Source organism: Anopheles arabiensis, chromosome 2, assembly GCF_016920715.1.
Source record: "Anopheles arabiensis isolate DONGOLA chromosome 2, AaraD3, whole genome shotgun sequence".
NCBI lineage: Eukaryota > Metazoa > Arthropoda > Insecta > Diptera > Culicidae > Anopheles > Anopheles arabiensis.
In genome coordinates this window covers 34,544,123-34,564,666 of record NC_053517.1, presented here as the reverse complement: position 1 = coordinate 34,564,666, position 20,544 = coordinate 34,544,123, and the positions used below count along the sequence as shown (strand labels likewise).

Here is a 20,544-nt window from a genome sequence, read left to right as displayed (position 1 = left end):
GATTTCGAATCCATCAGGAGAACCCGGTAAACAGGTACCAGACGAAAGGACTGAAGGCGGTGGTGGCGGGGAAGACAATTGAAGCCAAACCAAACACATCCACACACACACCAACGAAGATGTGTTTGTGAAAGACGAAACACCAGAGTGTGAGAGAAGCCACAAAGGGCGCAACTTTGGACCATGAGAAGACGGGTCTCGCCTTGGGTTAGGGCACTGGACGATCCCGCTGGACAGGATGGAGCGGCGAGAAGCCACGGGAGGAAGAGTTAGAACTTTTTCCTGTAAGAAATTACATTTTACCGAGCCTCTGTTGGCGTTCGTTGCTTCCTCCGTGGCCCGTACGCCCATCGATGTAAGAGGATAAAAAAACAGGTTTTCGAACGCTTATTAAGCCCGATTAATGAGTGTTTTCTTTTTCCCGAGCCCGTCCAGAAAGACCCCGATCGGTCGGTGTTGCCCGGCAAGGTACCGGAGGGCTCCGACAAATCTTACCAATCTTTCACATCCAGAGGACCCTCCGCCCGGACGAGTAATCGGCGGTTTTCAAATTTCAATCAAATGATGTATACAGTCAGTAATAATTTTTCCTGCGCGCTCATGTGAACCAATCCTTCCCTGCTGTTAAGAGCGATTTACATACCTGAAACGAAAGAACGAAAGAAAGAAGAAAAAGACATAAGTCACGCACATGCTGCTGAAATTCAGGAATAGCTTCAAGGAACACAGTTTTACGTTTTACCCGTTTACAATCAAAGGGCAGCATGGAGCGCGCGTTCGGCGGTATAGCACACCTGGGCATGGTGTGATAATCGACACACTGTCGGGAGTCCACTCGAGTTGAAGCGGGCGTGAAATTACGATTATTGCATAACATCATAAAAATGCACTTCGCTCCTGGGGTATATCCCGTTCAAAAGGATGGCAACACAAAAGAGTTGCGCGACCAGTGCCATCAACTAGGGGCGGTTGCAGAAAGGTGTAGGAGAAAGGTAAACGCATTCTGTCAGACGTTTCACCCCCGCAGGATACTTTCTCCGCTATCGGCATTCTTACACAGCCACACAGCGGGACCAGTTTGTTCGACTGTACCGGACCAGCGACAACATGTTGATGATGGTTTTATGGCACATGTGTGATGAGGTTTGCGCTACTGATTACACACACACACAAAAAACAACAGTCAAGATCGCCCAAGAAGTACTCAAGCGATGGTTTGGATGGGAAATCAATGACTGCGAGTCTTTGTGTTTTGTAGTGCCGAATCCTATCATTTTGCCCTACGGGCGGGAAACATTCGAAATATTACAAGTACCATCTCTCCTGTCGGCGTTCACCTTGCTTCAAAGCAGATCGAACGGGAGCTGATGAATGGTTAGATGGTAATGCGCTCAATAACAACACCGAAAAAGTACTTGCGTGTTTGAGACGAAGATAATAAGCGAGAGGCGGCGAGGGGGAATTAAAAACATACAAAGTGCAATTGAACCGACGCATGCCGCTCGGAAGCGTTTCTTCAGCCGCGCTCTGGGTTGGCCTTGAGAAATTCTCCGGAGCATCCGGTTGCACACGGTCTTACATGATAGACGAATAATAATAATCCAGTACACGCGCTAGGGCATGCTGTATCCTCCTAGTGATACAGTTCATGTTTAAGCAACACATAATGCTATTCGACTGCTGATTATTAGCTTTATGGAAGCATAGAACATCATTTTTAAATATGTTTATAGTTACTATTCTTCTTCAAAATATTTTGTGTTAAAGTATTTCTAATATTTTTTCAGAAATGAATTAAAACGAGATTAATTTTCATCTTGAAATTATGTTGTGCATGTTGATCATGTATAAAAAAATGAAAATAACTAAGCAATAAATTAAGTTTTACAATACCTATTCATGTACTTGTAAATAGAAAAATAACCAAAGATAACTCCGAAACAACGAAAAAAAAACTCATCGTGACACAATTCCTGTAGGCTATTTGTGTCTCGTACGATCCAACTCCACCTTCCCATGTCAGGTACACCTCTCCCATTCCACCCACAAGGAGAAGGTCGCAAAGTAATAGACGCACCGATCCAGCCCGATCAGCTAAAGACAAGACTAGCAAGGTCAGACTAACTGGCTGGCTGACTGGCCGGCTGGCTGGCTAGCATTGCATCTCCCCCCCAGTATATGTCGCGAACTTCGTTCGGTTTCATTCTAGGAACTCACTTCGAACTGGACACTTCTAGCCGTTGCCATTCTTAATTTGCCACCACCAAAAGTGTCTCGCCACTACCCGGAGAGTCCACCAGTTCTTACGACTGAGCTGGGGCGTGCTGGTATCCTACATCTCTCTCACATGCACTTCCCTGTTTTACACCTGTCTGTCTCCACGGCGTGTGGCCAAGATACGAGAGAAGTGCGAGAAATTCGGTTCGTTTTCGTTCTCAACCCAACGTTAGCACATTCCTCGCGGCTCGACATAACGGATGAGGAATGTGTCGCGTTTTTGGCTGAAAGCCGAGAGCTGCACTATCAGCTGGATCAGCTGCTACCGGAACCGAAACGGTGACGGATCCTTGGACGGTTAAGCCAACGGTACATTGTTACCGAAGTGCAGTTTAGTTTCCATAGGCGCACATGCACATAGCGCCGTGACGGCAATCTCTAAATTTAGATTTGCTGACACCGTCGCCGGACCGAGTCGGTCGATAAAGGATAGAGTTCGTTAGACAGATACAGACAGGTCGCCTTGAACAGTATCAAACCGACAGCTGACGGAGCTGACCGAAACCGTCCTATTGTCGAGACAACCTTCCCACCATCGGCATTGTATCGCAACAAGAGCGTATTTGTAAAACACGTTATGGTTTATTAAACCATCTTCAAGCTACGCAATAGAATTCTCGTGAAATGCTTTTATGTTTTCCCCCCTCCCTCTATTTATCACATCCGAATTGACCACCAACAATGTTGAGTGTTGCTGCTCCTGTGAAATCCAACGATGGGAAAAGAATGTTTATTCATCAATGAAACGGATAACAAACATACACACACACACATGCACATAAAAAAGCACGATCCCGGTCAACAATGGAGAGCGGCATTATGATAGAAGTGGCGCATTATCAAATTGCGAGCTGGCATGATGGACCTTTAAAGAAAGGCGATTACCGCACACATCACCACCATCACACGCTCAATGCACATTCCAAGGGTCCTGCTGCGCGTTTGCAGGTTCTTCCTGCTCTCGACGCTATGTTCCCATTCATCTGCGCAGACCATTGCGAAAGACATCCTCTTAAAGGACCTTCCAGCGAGCCCACCACCGGCCTCTGTGCGTCTTTAAAAAACGCGCACAAACACACACACGCACACATACCGACACTTGAGACACCAAGCAACTCTTGGTGAATGGTGATCCTTCCGAAAGGATCTTCGATAAAACTGATCCTCAATTCTCGGACGGCGTGAAACGGATCTTCTCATTCCATTTGCCGCCACCGTGATCGCTTCTTTTTAGGGGGGACAGGTATTCGGTTGTGTGTTCGGAATTTTTACTTGGAAGGACTACCGATTCCAGCAAAGCGATCCTCCTGCATCCTACCGCGCCAAAAAGGAATGCACTCTCTTCCCAAGGATCGTGCACGGAAATAGTGTACGTGTCTTCCCTTCAAATGGGGTCCTTGTTTTTTGTTACCCCATATTTCACAAATGACACAGAAACAACATCCCCGGCATTGTACAACAACTTTCCCACCACGATACAATGTGCCGATAACTGCCGACCGGGTGGCGGTATTCCCTGCTTTTTACCTTCTCCACTGAACAGCAAACAATCTTCACCGGGAGTCGGTGTTTGTTCACATCGATTGATGCAAAGATGGAACAATCAGCGCAGCAAGGTGCTACCCCCACACACACAGGAGCCAGAAAGAATGCGACAAACATTATTAGTATGGGACTTGTGCACGTAAGGTTGTCGTACCGAAGCGCACAGACAAAACATTTCCCTACCCTCCAGTTTGCTATCAACCCACCGCTTCGCGCATGATTCCCGAGTGATCAACCTTTGTTGAATGTGTATTTGCATAGTCCTGTATAACGGGTCCTGCCAGCAAGAAAACAGATATGCGTCGACGCATGCAACTAATTAGCATGCAGCCGATACATGCATGGCTCGGCAGAGCTCCATACAGCTCCAGAACAGCCTGTGTATTGTGCCGAATCTCCATCTTGCAGCGTGATTTGAGCAGACTGCACCCAGAACTCTTCGGACATGGATGCCGTTGTGCATATTAAGCTTCTTCGGTCGAGTATTTTCCGAGAAGCCTATTTCGGTTTGATGTATCGTTTTGAGACGGTACGGGATTGGCCGCACGTTTGGAGGGAACCGCATTTAGCGAAACACAACAAAACGTAGACATAAAACTGCACACACGCAATTCTACTTCTTCATTTTTTTTTTGTATGATTCCAACTAACTATTCGGTTATCTTTTCCATGCTATAGGATCCGCTTTCCCGTCCGACACCACGAACGGCAGTGCGGCAGAATGGTTTTTCGGCTTTTTGCAGATTTTGTCGATCATAAAACGATGTACACGCAACGATTCCAGTGGGTCGATACGGGGGTGTCATAAACCACTTCAACAATAGAACCGGATATTGCCGTCCATTTTTTGCTGTCCAGTTTTCACATTCAACACTAGATCCAAAGTCGGACACTTTACAATGGTTTCAAGCCGAAAGCCTGACCATTCCGACACAGGCCGTACCATCATAAAATACGTTTGCTTATTTAATTTGTGTCCCTTTAAATATTCTAAGAAAAAAAGCTTTAAAACTGTTTTGCCGAAAAACAATAACAAAACTTACGTTTTGCTTGGACGTGGAAAAATCAACAACAACATCGTCTCTGAAGTCAGCTGACCTCCTGCCTGGAAGTGCCGATAGAAGGCTCTGGAGTACAGGCAAACAACCTTAATAGGCAAGTAACAATCTAGAGCGAAGAACACACTCTGTTACACTTCGGACGGAATAAGACATATTAGGTAACTTACACCAAGCCCAGTCCCTACCGTTCGTTGCGTAAAACGTTCCAAAATGTTGCTCCCTTCGCACACAGCTTCCATGTGCGGCTGTGTGAGTGTACGCTCGTTTGGCTACTGCCCTTTTGGGTGGTGAAACCAGTTCCACTGCTTTCCACAGTTCCCTTCCCAGCGACATTCGTCCACAGTAGCAGCGGCAAGGGCCTTCTGGGTTGCGGGAAGCGCAAATTGTAGCTTCGAAAGATCGAAGCGATCACTCTGCGAAACCACACAGCAACAATAACAAACACACACCATACACAGAGGATCGCCGATTCTTTCCTTTCCATCAAAGTAAGCATCAACAACAGTTCGAAACAGGTTCAAAGTCTGCTGACTTCCTGTCATCATATACCTGATATCTTTCATTTGCCCGTGCCTGAGATTCCTTCCCTTCCCTAACAAAGGGGAAGCACTGCTTCCTCGCTGCTCCAAGGTTTGAAAGGGCTCCAACTTTCATCTCCTCTCCTCCTTTTCCCTCCCTCCCATTCTTCCAAAAAACTCCCGTCGCACTCCTTTCCGAGGATGGACATACCGGCCCATCGCATGGTATCGATCGGCCACTGCCACATCCTCACGTCGATGATGCTGCTGCCAGGCCAGTTCGATGAACCTTTTGTGCGGCGATGAACGATTTCCTGTTCTGAGCATTGGCGTTCCGATCGGCAGTTACATTGGTGATTTTGTAAGAATGGCCAACCGGTTTCGTTTCCTTTGGCATGACTTACTGAGAAGCACATACCTGGGAGCGATCCCTCCATCAGCCCTTGGATGGCGACGTGTTCACATCCTACCCCGCGGACGATAATGCGACATAACTGATAACTTCCAACTTTGGTCAACCCAATTATCAATGAACGGTGATCGGGGGCAGGGGCAAGTTCTTAACTACCGTTAAAAGTGGGAGAGAAAATTAACAAAAACAACACACCTGAGAAATCAGAAGAATTTTCAAGCAAATTTTGTGCAGTGCTGAAGGCTATTACGCAACAAAAACAAGTTCTTGGGGTGGAGATGCATACACCCGGACGACCACGGTTGCAAAAGTGCTAGTCGAGGAACACCGGATCAGATATTGTTTAATATTCTGAAGAGAAATCCGATGCTAACGGCTACTATTTGCAACAATGTGGCTTCGTGTTGTTCGGGAAGAGTTAAATCCTCTCTTTTTATGGAGCGTTTTGCTCGATCTGACAGAGTCAATCGGCATGATTCTGAATTTAGCCGAGAGCCTTACTACAGTTCTGGATATTGGATGATAGAATCCAATATCCATTTGTGCTGAGTCCGCACATGAAGTTACATTTAGCTAATGGATAAACGTTGAAAACATGTTTTGATCAGAAAATATTTACTGAATACATTCATTTGCTTCAGTTTCCTATTTTAGTCTTTGAGAAGTCAAAATTTAAATTTTAGCGGGTTGCATTTTAGTCTCTCGTGGGCCACAGTTTGGAGACCCCTGATCTAAATAAAAGTCCTTGGAATTCTAAGTCATCGGCAAGTTCCACTTCAAGCTAGCCGCACACGCCAGACTTCAACATACAACAGATCATAAGCCACAATCGCCTTATCGCCGTAAGACGTGAGCCGAACGCGGGGTGATAATGCACCTTTTTCCCTAAACCAAAAAAAACCTCTCCCATACAGGAACAGCTGGCAGACGAGCGAGCGTGCGCGCGCGCCACTGATAAACATCGACCGCGTCAACAGAAAGTGACCGTTAGTTCAAACAAAGCTCAAACGCAGCTCTGTCCACCCTGTCGGGTTTCTCGGGGCTGCTAGCGATCCATAAACTCCCTACTATTCGCCAACAGTTGACCGACCATGTGTTTTGCGTCCGGTGGCGTGTGGTTGGCGAGCCACGATACACAAACCGTTTTATCTATCCTGTCCTGCTCACCTTCACCACCATATCCCGTCATGACTTTCTAATGAACCGGACCGGGTGCCGTCTAAGCCCATTAGGTCCATAATTCACGCTAAGGGTCGTCCCCCGATGAGATACCAGAACTAGTTTGAACGGTTTTTTAAGCAACCCGATTGGGGGAAAAAAGTGTGATGAGAACAGTTTTTTTCCGAAATCCATTAGGTACACAAACGTTCGGCATCGATAAGAACACGGATAGCCATTTAAAGTAAACACACCAAAAGATCGGAAATAGATTGCCACCAAGTAACAGTGCTGGCAGAACCACACACAAAAACCGTTCCACTGTACCACACAACATTGTACACATTAGCAATCCCGTCAACAGATGTTCCATGACGATATGTCGATTGAAACCCCTTCGCCCAAGAACCACACAACCATTTCGCAGCCAAATTCTTATCCGGCGGCCAAACTATTGTGTGTCCGGTGCTGAAACGAACCGTACTACCGGTAGCCCATTTGCAACCGGTCAGCCTAGCCACCGGTCCACCACGGAGCCCTTCGTCAAACCAGTCTACCTTACGTTGCGAGCGAAGAATACCGGGCAAAATTTCACACCTTTTCCGGCCGTTCTAGCAATGCCGTCCCAAAATTCCTCACACACTCCTATTTCCAGTCCTCTTGCTCTGTCCCGAACGGGGAGTTTTATGCAAATTTTGTCGCTTCAAAAGATGGATGAGTCCGACACCATCGGCCCAAAAGGATTCCGTTTGCGCTCTCGCCCAGTCATCAAACGATGAATGATGGCGATTAATGAATCGGTCCCGGTCGAACCCACCACATCACCAAAAAAAAACCCTTTATAGTGCCCCGCCACGCACAGTAGTGTCCGGTTGTCCTACGGACACGCATTGAGATTATTCGGCGCAGCGTTCTTTGATTTTGCAAAGAGTCCCCTGTCCACGCGTTGTTGACCGAACGATGTTGTTGCTGCCGCTTGCCGTTCAATGATGGATGGGAAAAAAGGGGTTTTTCTTTCACCGATCGCCACTGTACACTGATGAATGATGAATGACCGCAAACCGACTGTCGGTAACGCTGGGTAACACAACCACAATGTTTGGTATTGTTTCATAGCCTTTTTTTTCGTCGGCACTCCTCTGTCGGCACCTTGAGGATCGCAGCACCCGATCCCAATGTGCGGCTGAAAAGATTCGCCGCTCAATTAAAGCTTGGACTCGGCCCGACATACAATCATTAATTTCAGCGGCCCATTTGAAGGGCCAACATTTGCATTTAATGCAACCGCGTGCACGCAGTAATTGAATTTGTTGCAATCTTCAGTAATTCCCAGACAAACGCTCCTTGCATTTTTATCTTTTTTTTCTACAGGTTTTTTAATGGTATTTCAGATGCTACAATATATTCAGCGGATTAGTCATTTTGAATTCCCAATAAAACACAACCGGGCGCACTTTCAGAACCTCTGGTCTTGGTGGTGTCTTTATTGTCACTTAACGTCTGAATTCTTTGCTGGCACTTGTGGCGGACACATGTTGGCTGAAACCGTACACATACACATTATCCATTCCGTGCGAAGATCATACTGGATCATCATTTTCGTCCCAAATTAGACTGCTCCGGTCTCGCAACGATCACTCTGTCGTTTCGGAAACGCACCGGGGGGTAAAAGCCTGACTGTGTGCCTTCGGTTGTACTGGAGCCGGTCTCTCTGCAACAACCACTCGAATCCGGCCCGGATGATCCCATACCGAGCATAGGGTGTCATTTCTCTTGTCCAGCACATCTTGCCGCCGCCAGCTAGGACGATCTTCGTTCCGTTCCGTCAAATGGCAAACATGTGTAATCCATATGCAACACACGATGAGATCTCGAATGATTTACTAACGCAAAAAAGGGCCAACGGTCGCACAGTACGGCTCAAACCAAAAAGCCCGGTAAAATGTAAGGCAAAAAAAAGCATGCTCACGAAAACCCGCCAATGACGGCGATAGCGACATTCCGTGTTTGAGAATGATACACATTACAACACTTCACTGGAATACAGTTCCCGGAATGGATCGCAAAATGCGAGATGCACTTGAGGAATCTCGGGAGAAAGAATACCAAAAATGCATCCAAGAAAAACAAACAGGAACCCGATCGACATCGACAGCAACACCGACTGCATTGCAATCTCCCTCGAAGGATCAGAAATCCTTTGACCCGGTTTGGCAGGCGTGTGTAGGTGGGCACACAAAGCTCTCGAAGAATGGGTCTCAAGGCACGAAAGGCCCGAAGAAAGTCCGCAGGAAAAGGATATTGCGGGAAGGATACAAACACGCAAGAACATGATGAAATGCCCGAAACGTTTTGAGGTTTTTAAATTTTAAAAGGAATTCTCCTTCTCCTTTCGGTGCTTTCCACCCTCGCAAACGCACGGGGATCAACACGGTGTGAGCGGGACAGCCCATAGGGTGAGGTCGGAATTTGTGACTGCTGCACGCATAACAGTCAAAAAGGTCCTTTTTGCGGCCTCTTTAGTAGTTGCCCATTCACGTTCCTTCTTTTCTTGAAACGCTTTTTAAAAAAGGCAAATTGCCCATCGATCGCTCAAACCTTCGTGTAGCGCATCCCGGGATGCAGCGCAAAAGAAGGACCAGGGGATAGCGGAACAATAAATAATCATATGATCGAAAACATATGACTTCTGCGGGATTCAATACAGTCCCGGGCATGGGCGAATGATGACGACAGTCGCAAAAAAAACACCATACAACACAATAACCGAGGAATCCTCAAGCGAGTCTGTTGTGGGAGTCTCTATGTTCTACTGCCGCTGATGCGAAACACTTGTTCCAATTTTTGGAAGATTTGTTTTCGAACGATTCTTGCGGGTGTTCGAGGGGAATTCCGAGGAACCATGTCTCACGAACCTTTTTCTCCCATGCACTTGTTTGATGAAGGTTCGTCTTCCTGTTTGTGGATTGTGTTACTACGGAGAGCGCATCTTTGGAAACATATGACTTTCCCGAAAGAAAAAAAACCAAAACATTGCGCCTTACAAACATTGGTTTGGTAACATTCGGCGCTGGGTAGATCGATCGTTAGTTTTGGAAGGTTCGTAAAAGCAAAATAAATCCCACACGAGCACGGCAAAGACAGTGTTACAGACCAGTTGGAGAGAATGTTCTTACAGGAATGTTCCTAAAAGCAATCCCCGCTGAAGCGTGCTTCCCCTCGGCCTCGGACACCACATTCCCGTTTGTCCAGTTTGACGATGCGTGTTTGCATGCCCAGTGTAACCCCTTTCCCGTCCAATATTTGTACAGCTCTCCAGTCCGGCAAACCAGTAAACCCTTGGGTTTTTGGGACGTCTGCTGTGCGATTTCGGGACGCTGGCTCCCACCAGTGTGTGATGTGTTTTCCCATGGCCCTTCATTCGGGGCCACTTAGGAGCCGGAGCCAACTAAAACCGGTTTACAAAGTTTACAATTATCGGCGGTGCTGATTTAATTACCTTCAGCTTTTTTTTCGACAAAATGACATACATGCGCAGTTACGGAGAGATAGAGACAGGGCAAAGAACCCCGTAAACTCCTTCATTAAACGAAAGGATGTGTTTTTGGACCGATGCGAAACCAAAGAACCGGATCGTTTTGGGTAGTAGCCTCGGGTCTTAACCCCTTCAATCGGCCCCAAATGTGTGTGTGTTTTTTCTCTCCCTAATTACTGGAGAGTTGGACACCGGATGGGGCATCCGTGATTATAGGGCGCAAATAATGAGAGAATGCTCCGTGTAACGGTAAAGGGTTGCCGGAATGTAGCCATGTTTGGAAAGTAATAACACAGCGTTATTGTTCACCTTTTATGCGAACAACATAACAATAAATTTTAAATCGGTAAAATATAAATTGCATATTTAGCGCAGTTTTTGAATCTCGAATTAAGTTTAAGTACGATCATAAAAATCTAGAAACACGACAAACAGAAAGAAAACGCGGCAAAACCTTTTCCTTTCATTATGTAACAATTCCATTAATTACTCGTTCATTCATTAACGAAACGTTTTACATTATGCATGTCCCTAACCGAGCTCTTTCCTGGCAAAACGTGCTGCACACCTTTGCAACCTGCTGCGTAATACACGATGTACCTCTTTGCGCACAGATTCATATCCCCGAAAGCGGGTCTCTCTGTCCAAAATTACAACCGTACCCGTATCACGTAGCCATAATTTGATCACGTACCGCCCAAACAAGGAAGCCCCCTTTTCCAGTTCCAGGACGAACCTAGTAGAACAAAAAAGCACAACCCCTGAGCCCGGGTAAGCCCTGCGTACAGATGCAATCCGCAAAATAGATCGGCTCAAATTCATGCAGCACGTAGGACCACACCACTGCCAGCATGAGCAGTTAGCATGTACGGCATATTGTCACGACATCGGGGACGCGTACGTACAGCCAAGATTGACCAATGTCCGTTGGCAGTAATTCCGTTCATTTTTTCCGGTGGTACTGTGTTGTTTAGAAAATGATTTTTTCAAGCAAAAAAGTATAGAAAAGTTTTGTCCTTTTTTCGGCCATTTCTTTCCCTTCTAAAGGAAGGATTAAAACTCTCGGAACGACGGGGAGTCTTCCTTAATTTTTTTGTATTGTTGCACTTTCGTGTGTCTTTTCAAAACAATCCTTACCAATGATGAAATATCTAAGAACCCAGCGTTCTTATCCTTCCCGCACCGTCGGTTTGAGCATCTAATCAGCTTCCAAAACAATCTCTAACCACTGGTATCGATTAGGAAGGGAGGAAAAAATGCATATAGCTAGCTAACTAGCAAGTCGAGCCTCTCGCTCCTCTTGGTCGGTACGATCTCAAAGACTTAATCTGGAAGGTTGTTTATTTTTCCTAACAGATAAGCTGTGCTTCTCGGAGCCACTGATAAGATTTACCTTCTTTTTTGTTGTTGCTGTGTCTACCGTTCGAACCTTTTGGCAAAAGAAAGGAAGTCCCTGCTAGGGACACCTGAGCGGTTTTAATTTCATCGCACAGAAGGCGGACAACCGAAACGATTCGAGTAAATGGAAGTGCAAATCTGTTCAATGAAAACCCAACCGCACGATGAATTTGCATATGGGAATATAGAACTGGTAATTAGTTTTTTACTTCGGAGCCAGCTGCCCAGCGGCCTCGTAGGGATGGGCGATCCATTCATCCAAGTCCGAGATGTTGGAAGCTTTACCGGGAGCTGATTGTCTATTAGCTCTGAAGTATGCTCTATCCCTCCACGTATATACGGCAGTACGTCGGATAGATAAACACTAATGCCATTATTTTCATAATTGAAGTCGAAATCTATTAGAAGGGATGAGTTCTTAACGATGTTTATTCTAGGCAGCTGACCGTTCTCTTTGGTAACCGTATAAATGCAACATATCTTCATCCATCAAGACAAAGTTTACATAATGATGATTTTTTAGTAATATTCCTACTTGCAATATATATTAGTCATAACTTTTCATAGCATAACGTGTTATCCCAATATCGATCATCGTCGTTGCCTATTAGTCTAGAGGACTTTATTGTAACCAAGGATTGTCCTTAATTGGACATTCAATACTTTTTAATGCTTCCCGAGAAATAGGATTAACAGTTTGATAAACTGTCAGACAATATTTCATCTCAATAGAGCGACACCCCACGGATTCCACTTGTGCCCTCGGTATGTAATGAAAAAAACACATTCCAACCAGATTTCCAACACGTACAAACCAAAAATCCACCTGACGCCGCTTTTTCGCGCCAGAATATTAAAAAAGCGCGCCAACACCGCTCGTACCAATACATCACCATCATCTTCCTCGGTTCGTACTACTCCCACGGTTCGCTCCTGAAAGGATAACAGGCCAAAAACGGTTCGGCAATAAACAAACGAAAATTCTCGTTAGGAAAAAGTGAACACTGGTGATTAGACTTTAGCAGAAAGAAAAAAAACCGGGACAAAAAAGGAGAGAAACCAACAACAACAAATCATAAAAACGCACACTTTTGCCGGAGCGCACGTTCTCACGGCTCATCGCCCAACCGTCATCCGAGAAGAGATTGACTCGTGTCCAGCAGATACTTGTGTGCCCCCTTGTGTAGGGGTTTTGCATCCTAGGGCAAGGAAGAGCGACAAAGAGCGAACGCACAACAGGAGCTTGTTAATAAAAGAGAGACAAAACGATCGCTAAAGCATACCTGTTATAATCCTGTTAGACGTTGGCCGACAGGTTGCGAGCGAGCGAGCGGGACACACTGGAAGCTGGAAAACGCTGGGTCGCCGCTTCACACACAATCTTCACACACTACCGTACACCGTCGCACGTACCAACAAACGGGGCCAACGGTTTGCGATCACATCCACACCCCTCATCCCGTGTGTATTGGCTGGCACGGGCACGAAATACGCACACACACACACTTGTGTGTATTGGCAGGACGAAGCCAGGAGCAGCAACAAAAACACAGACAGAACAGAACAGGTAGCGCGACCGCTTCTACATGATCCTTACCGTTTTCACCGCACGCACACTTTTCCAACAGGACCCACAGGTGAATGACGTGAATTGGTAGGCGGATATAGACACAACGGGACGGGAACGGGTCGAGCATAATGGCAAGACAATGGCATGAATGTGTGCATTTCAGCATGGCTTTGTAGTGAGCAACAGGTATACCAATAAGAAAGTGAAACGGTCGTTGATCGAGAGAAGAGTAGGGCTAAGGAAACCTTATATGCGAAGTACCTGTACGCTTTTGGCCTTTGGTTATTGCGGCAAAAAATCCAATAGGCAAGGTGAAAATAGCGGTTGTTCTAGCCAGAACTGGGAGAAAAGGAATGAACAACGTTGAATACCGATATCCTTTTTCCTGTTCGTGATCACGATCAGTAGGATCTTCTGCAAAGGAAACTTGCTGACACGAATGGACCTATCTAGGTATCTAGGAGGTTTTGAAGATATCTTGTTAGAATCTAGATGATATATACATTTCAAAGCAACCAACTAAAACAATGAGACTGTAATTGTTATACACAGACACTCACAGTTCAAAGTAGTGATAAGACATCTAATCTGCAAACGATGGAACATCGAGCAATCTGTTATGACACGGGTCACCAACGATCCCAGACGCCGCATTTGTGCGCCAAAAGTATGAATTACGTTTGTCATCCACATCCCAGGACGTCGGATGCTGTTTAATGCCGTAAACCCCTGATCGGTCCTTCTGATTCTACTACTACTATTACTACTACATCTACGAACGCCTTCAGAGATTGCAACTACACTTCAACCATGCGCATAAACAATTTCCGAATGCTTTCAGGACGGACATCAACATCTTGGCACGGTGCCCGACCAAAACTGCCACCATCGTTGACGATCGTACGCCTTCTTGAAGCAGCTCAAGTGGCCACTTCATCATACTTTCCTTCATTTTCGCCATAGGGTACGCCATAGGGCCGTCGATGAGAGTTTCCTTCTTCCCAACTGGTAAAATACACATCGAAGGGTAGAAGCAAGTAATCGTTGCTCCATTGAGGCATAGCAAAACATAAACACTCCACAATATGGAAAAGTGTCCAAAAGCAAATCAACGAAGAAAGCAAAAGGTTCCAAAACAAGGTCTGACAATGCGCAGTGTGGAGAGATACGATATCTGTGCAACATGCTGTTGTGATTATTCGAACCTCAAGAGAAAAGGCATTTTACGAACAAAAAAAATGCAAATTAAGACTCTTTTCATCGATGGTGATCTTGCGACGACGATCGGTCGAAAATCAAAAGGATCTTCTCGGATTACCTCGTCCGAGAGTATGGGTGGGTGGTCATTAGGATCCATAAATCTAACACCCAATTAATCGAACGCGTCTGGCGAACCGGCTAATCACAGAGAGCAGTAGAAAGGACCCACACCATATGGGAAGGGGCGATTTGGCTCCGATTACCTGTTGGTAGCGACGAGCATCCGCAGCAGCAGCATTTAAAACCTCGCATCCTTTCTTTTGCCTTTCGGTGGAGTTTTAACCTCGCTTGCCATACGGCACCGGCAACAAACTATTCTACCAACCAATGACCATCGGTTCCCTGAAGTCTTCATGGGAATCTGGACAAAAACTAATATTGACTCTTCCTCCCGATTGCCAGGAGGTCCTCATTAGCGCACAAACTACACACTAGGTTATCTAGGTGAGGAAAGTATATTTAAAAACTAATTTATGAATGTATGGTCTCGTCTTTGCCGCCACAGAAATGAAACTGACATAATTATAATGATGGTGATTGTTTTTGAAAACATTTAAAATTGTGCCATGAAAAATGGAATCTTTTTTAACCGTTTGAAATCATTCTCGGTATCCCGTACAACAACAGCTTTAAACTTCGCACCATATGACAGTACTATGTGCCCTTCAAAGTATGTCGGCAAAAAACCGCAACACACAGGCAAAGCAAGTGGCTCTCCAACTGAACGAGTGTCCGGTGTCATGCAAATCCATTTTGACAGTGAACGAGCTCAAATTACGCTCTTTTCCGCCCGGTTTTCCGTTACATACCAGCAGGTTGATTGCTGAGTGATGTAGACCACCAGCATATCCTGTTGTGCTGGTTCCTTTTTTTTATTTGGCTTCCCCGAAATCGGTATTAAATTTCTGCAAAATAGTGACGAGTTGCGTAATACTTTAACAAAAATCTTGTAAAATAAAAACTTTTATATTTGACTATTTTAAACATTTGAAATATTTTGAACAATTAACTCATGAAGCTTTGATTTAGATCACTATAAGAACATAGTAAATATTCTCATAAAGTGTTTGCATAATGCAAAAGTGTGAATTCTAACTCGTTCAATGACGATCATTATAAAGGCAATAAAGTTTTGCTCGAGCCTGTCCTCAGAAACAATGTACTCCTGTGTTACGGTATGATGGCAGTAACAATCCTGTCATTTGCGGGAAACCTTGAGCTCTAATGACACCATTAAAGGTCCCACAATGTCCTTCAAACGATTATCTCGGTAATTGATTGTTTATTTAAAAAATTTAGATCAGTCAGCGAAGAGGACATAACGAGTCTTAGAAACCTTACTGAAAATCAAATGAATCACATTATTTAACTCGTTACAACGTTGGAACATATAGACAATATGAAATACTCTACAAGAACCTGTATTTGAAATAAGCATCATCAGCTTTGCACAAACAATAAGACCTCACGCGCACTGCATTAAGCCCGGCTTCACAGTTCCCGGAATGCTCAATCGTTCGCTATCTATATGACGTGCAATAAAAGCACGTCGCAGGAGGGCCCGGAGGTTCAGGTCCATTATTTATGGTGTGGCGCTTTCTTCCCGGGGAGAACGACCCACACACAAGTCCTGGGCCGCACAGTGCGAGAAACGCATCGCATGGTGCGCGTCCTCGCTGCGAAGGAAGAACGACATTGTACTGCCGGAGAGGTATTCTATCGCATCGGTGGTGCACATTCCCTCCAGTTGCCAGTGTCGGCGGGCACAGTGATTTTACGACACGGTACCAAAAATCGAAAAGCCATAAAAACTGATCGAGTCACTGCTGTGCGTAAATTATGCAAGCAGCCCAAAGTCACACATTCGACCATGCCATGGATTGAAGCAATAGAGATGCGCAATAAAAAACAGTATCGAGGAAATCATCCCTTTTCTCACCCCCGTAAGATCCTTGAAGAGCGTGCGGATCGTTTGCAACGCACAGTGCAGTTTGCACCTTAGCGTAAACCGTATAACACCACTCCATTGCCGGAAGGATGCTATAAACACACTTCTTTTGGCGGTACGGTAATACAGCTTTTTTATTAGCTGCAAAAATGCAACTTAGTAATTAACCATTCTTGAAATGGTTAAAAAATAAGGCATGGGTGTACTTTTTCCTGCGCCATGATCTGCCGCGCGGAATGTATCCGTACACAAAATCGATTGCATCTTCAAGGGGATGGAGGAAATTACATGTCTGTTTTCGAAAGCCAGCCGTTTTTTTTTTTTGCAAATCACGTACCATCGTTAATTTCTAGGACCCCGAAACGCCCGGCATGGTGCATTCTGGACATGTTCCTGTAAAAAAAAAAAAGAAATGCCCAATGCATCGGAACGTTTAAAGGGAAACTTGTGGCGTGGCGGCACTCAAAAAGAAAAAAACCGGTCGGTTGGTTACTGATCGATCTTTGCAATTTGCTAGAAATGCGTGACCGATTTGTGTTGATGTGTATGATTTTGTAGGTCTCATAGTGTATTTTTCGTAGAACAGCAAATTATATCCCATTAGGTATGGTAAAGTGGCACAAATTGTACATTATTCCGCTACTGCCTACACATTACGCACGGTGCTTTCTAGGTGCTCACAATTTCACTTCATGATTTTTACATTTTACGTTGCACAGTGATCATATACACACTTGTAAATGTAATTGCATCGTTTTTCACTTACTACTTTTAGACGAACATTTCTAGCAGTTGCAAAAGATCAGACACCGTGTACTTACACTTTTGCCGCTAACCTGTTATCGTTCCTTTCTTGCCACTGTAAAAAAATAACACTACCATCAAACAATAGAACGGACAAGCGCAACACCGTTGCATTTTTATCTTTAGGCTGGTTGCAACTCCGAAAAAAGGAAGTCCCTTTAAAGTTGCAGAAATCACGTTTTAATTACTATTTTCAGCATTATGCTGGCAGGTCAATCTCACGCCAAAAAGACCCATGCAACCGTAACGGATCCATTTTTAAAAAGCCCATCCACGACTGCAAGTGTAACGGACGATATCTAGTCCCTTTGCCCAACCGCGCCAGGGATTCTCCGCTGTCAAAACCCATCGATAAACATGATAAATGATCGTGCCAATGGAAGAAAGCAGGCAAAAAGGTCCTTTTAAACGAAGGATAGCGCCGAGGCGGTGGAAAACATTGCAAAAAAAAGCAACATACTACTATCCCAAATGCCCCTTACGCCGACGCAGTCAGTGGTGATCGTGCACAAAGCAGACACCCGAAGTAAAGGATGACGTTTTTTTATCGTTGATCCCTAGATCTAACATACAATTGCTTTCCCATCGATGCATACGCGCACAGCACTGGCTGTGTTGGACATCCTTTACGTCCCTTTTTTGTTATTGTTGCTGTACGTACACGGGGTGTTTGTCCGTCATGCACTTGTTGCGAACCCATCTCAGCATGAATACGAACGAGAAATGTGAAAAATGACTTCCAGTTAATCATTGTTTTCAGTGTCACTCTCATTGTAAGGATGTTCTGATTTTTTTTCTTTGGCAACTAATGATAACGACAAAACATCTAGCAACGGAAAACTACACACAAAAGGGATCATGTCCCTGCAGTATGTCCCCGGCAGGTCTTGTGTCGCTGTGGCGCCACCTAATTATCACGGCGAAGAATTTGCACGGCATATCGGCTGAAAACAATCGATGATGGCATTAGCAAACACAAAAAAAAACAATTGTGCCGCACTAACATCTATTGCCAAAACGGTGAGCGGGCAGTTTTTATGCAATCCGGCGCGACCATTTGTCACCTACCTGCGGTTCAATGTATCACCATCCTCCTCCTGTTGCTGCTGCCGATAATGATTCTGCCAGTGGTGGTCGGTACTGTCGTCGTCTTTGTTGTTACCGCCGGCGTTTTCAAGCGTTCGATAGCGTTCGTCAGCATTCGGAAGCTGCTGGCCACGGCTGGAGACAAGTTTGCCAGACGGCGTCAACTTGCTTTCTCCCTGGACTACGCGCTGAAATTTGCCTTCTGGGAATTGAAAAGAGTAACAGACAAAAGTCGAGTTAAAATTTGGAGGGAATTTAATATGTATTTGAGGAAGCTAAAGTTTAGAGAAACACATTTTGCTGGAGGGCTACATTATGGCGGTTTTATATTTTTATTGGTAAGGTTCATTATTTGGACATCAAGTTATTCTGAGAATCCACCTCAATCAATCATAACCATACTAGCATACGATACCCCTCTTTTAGTTATAGATAACATCCATAGAGCATAGAGCGTTTCTTTCATGTGTTAGCAGCTGCTATCTCTTATCTAGAGCCCATAGAGACGGTATATTTTGGTAATATTTTCATCTTTCAGACCTGAGAGCACTAGAAAAAAATCATTTACCTTAAAAATTTACATATTTGCAATGGATTAGTTCTGAAGAGTTTAATTTAAGATCAATTCTAAATACCTAGTAAAAGGTACTGCAATTCGCAATATTAAATTATTTTATAATAGATAATAATAATAGTTCAGCGAAGGGACATGCGGCGCGAAATGGATTTGTAAATAATTAAATTAATAGTCTAATATTTCGATCATTTTCTTTAAACCTTTAATTTATATTTTTAAAGTCGTAAATTAAGCTTCAACAATAGAAATCTATATAAATTCGATATATTCCTTAAGTATTGTCTTAGCAAAACGAGGCCCGAGAACTGAAATGTTTGGAGACCCCTGGTTCAGGCCTTAATCATAAAATTAATGGGTTCTTTTCGGATATCAAAGGGATCCTTGTCATTTTACTCACTTTAAATTATGACCAATTGTATACAATATTGAACGATACGTGTGATTGGAATTATTATTTTTGGGTTTTTAACGCGCACTTCAACGCGAATGAAACATGTAAATCAACTAGAAAATAGTAATGATAAATATCCGGTTATTTGAACCCTTGAATAACTTAAAATTAGCAACTGATCATACCTTTTCATCCTTTATTTTACTATACATAACCTCCATTTTACAATTATGCGGTCAGACGATTGAACATGCGATCCATCTCTATTGATTGCGCTTCCCAATAAATGAGATCGTGCAAGAATTATGTTACGATTGTTTTATACCAACCAAACCGCAAACGTGGTAGAGATTGCAAATTCAATAAATATTCGTATTTCGTTCGCTTGGGTAAATTTTGGATTTTGAGGTTCAATTTTGCGCTTTCGTGTCGTGTCAAACCACACCATCTCAGTTCGTTAGACTTCGCTTTTGAACTCTTATGAGATGAAAAATATTATACCCATTACCCGCAAAATGAGCATCAGTCTTACCCTACCACCAGTACCGATCACTAGAGCACAAACAAAAAATACCCCGATCTACGATCTCAGCCCGAAAAGTGTATACTTCCGATTACACATTATTAGAATCTTGCAAACTTCCGCTCCGTACTGTGGGTTAAGGAGTCGACTGCCGGGGGACTCGGCACTGAGGTCGACGGTAAAAGCGACCGAAAACGGAAGGAAACGTATCTCAACAGAATCACATGAATACACATCTTCGTTTGCCATCACTTTCGATGTGCACTTTTTTGTGGGATGTGTACAGTCGACCGAAAATACGCCGAGAAGTAAGATCCTGGAAGCGAGGAAGTACATCAAAGGGAAATGGGATTCATTTTAATGTCCCGAAATACACAGTCCTGCATACAATTAAATCATACCCAAAAGGCACTCGTCGCTCCGGTGCTTTCCATCTCCTTTGCCGAACTTTAGCAGCAAATCGCACAATGGTTCCGAATAG

The 20,544-nt window shown here is 44.5% G+C and overlaps 1 long non-coding RNA gene across 1 annotated transcript; it reads right to left on the bottom strand.

The window, feature by feature from the left end:
• Positions 1–390: 390 nt before the first annotated feature.
• Positions 391–18,641, bottom strand: LOC120895072. Its single transcript, XR_005738282.1, has 2 exons — positions 18,555–18,641; positions 391–643 (listed from the first exon to the last, which is right to left on the bottom strand). It is a non-coding gene; the product is annotated as an uncharacterized LOC120895072 (long non-coding RNA).
• Positions 18,642–20,544: the final 1,903 nt, after the last annotated feature.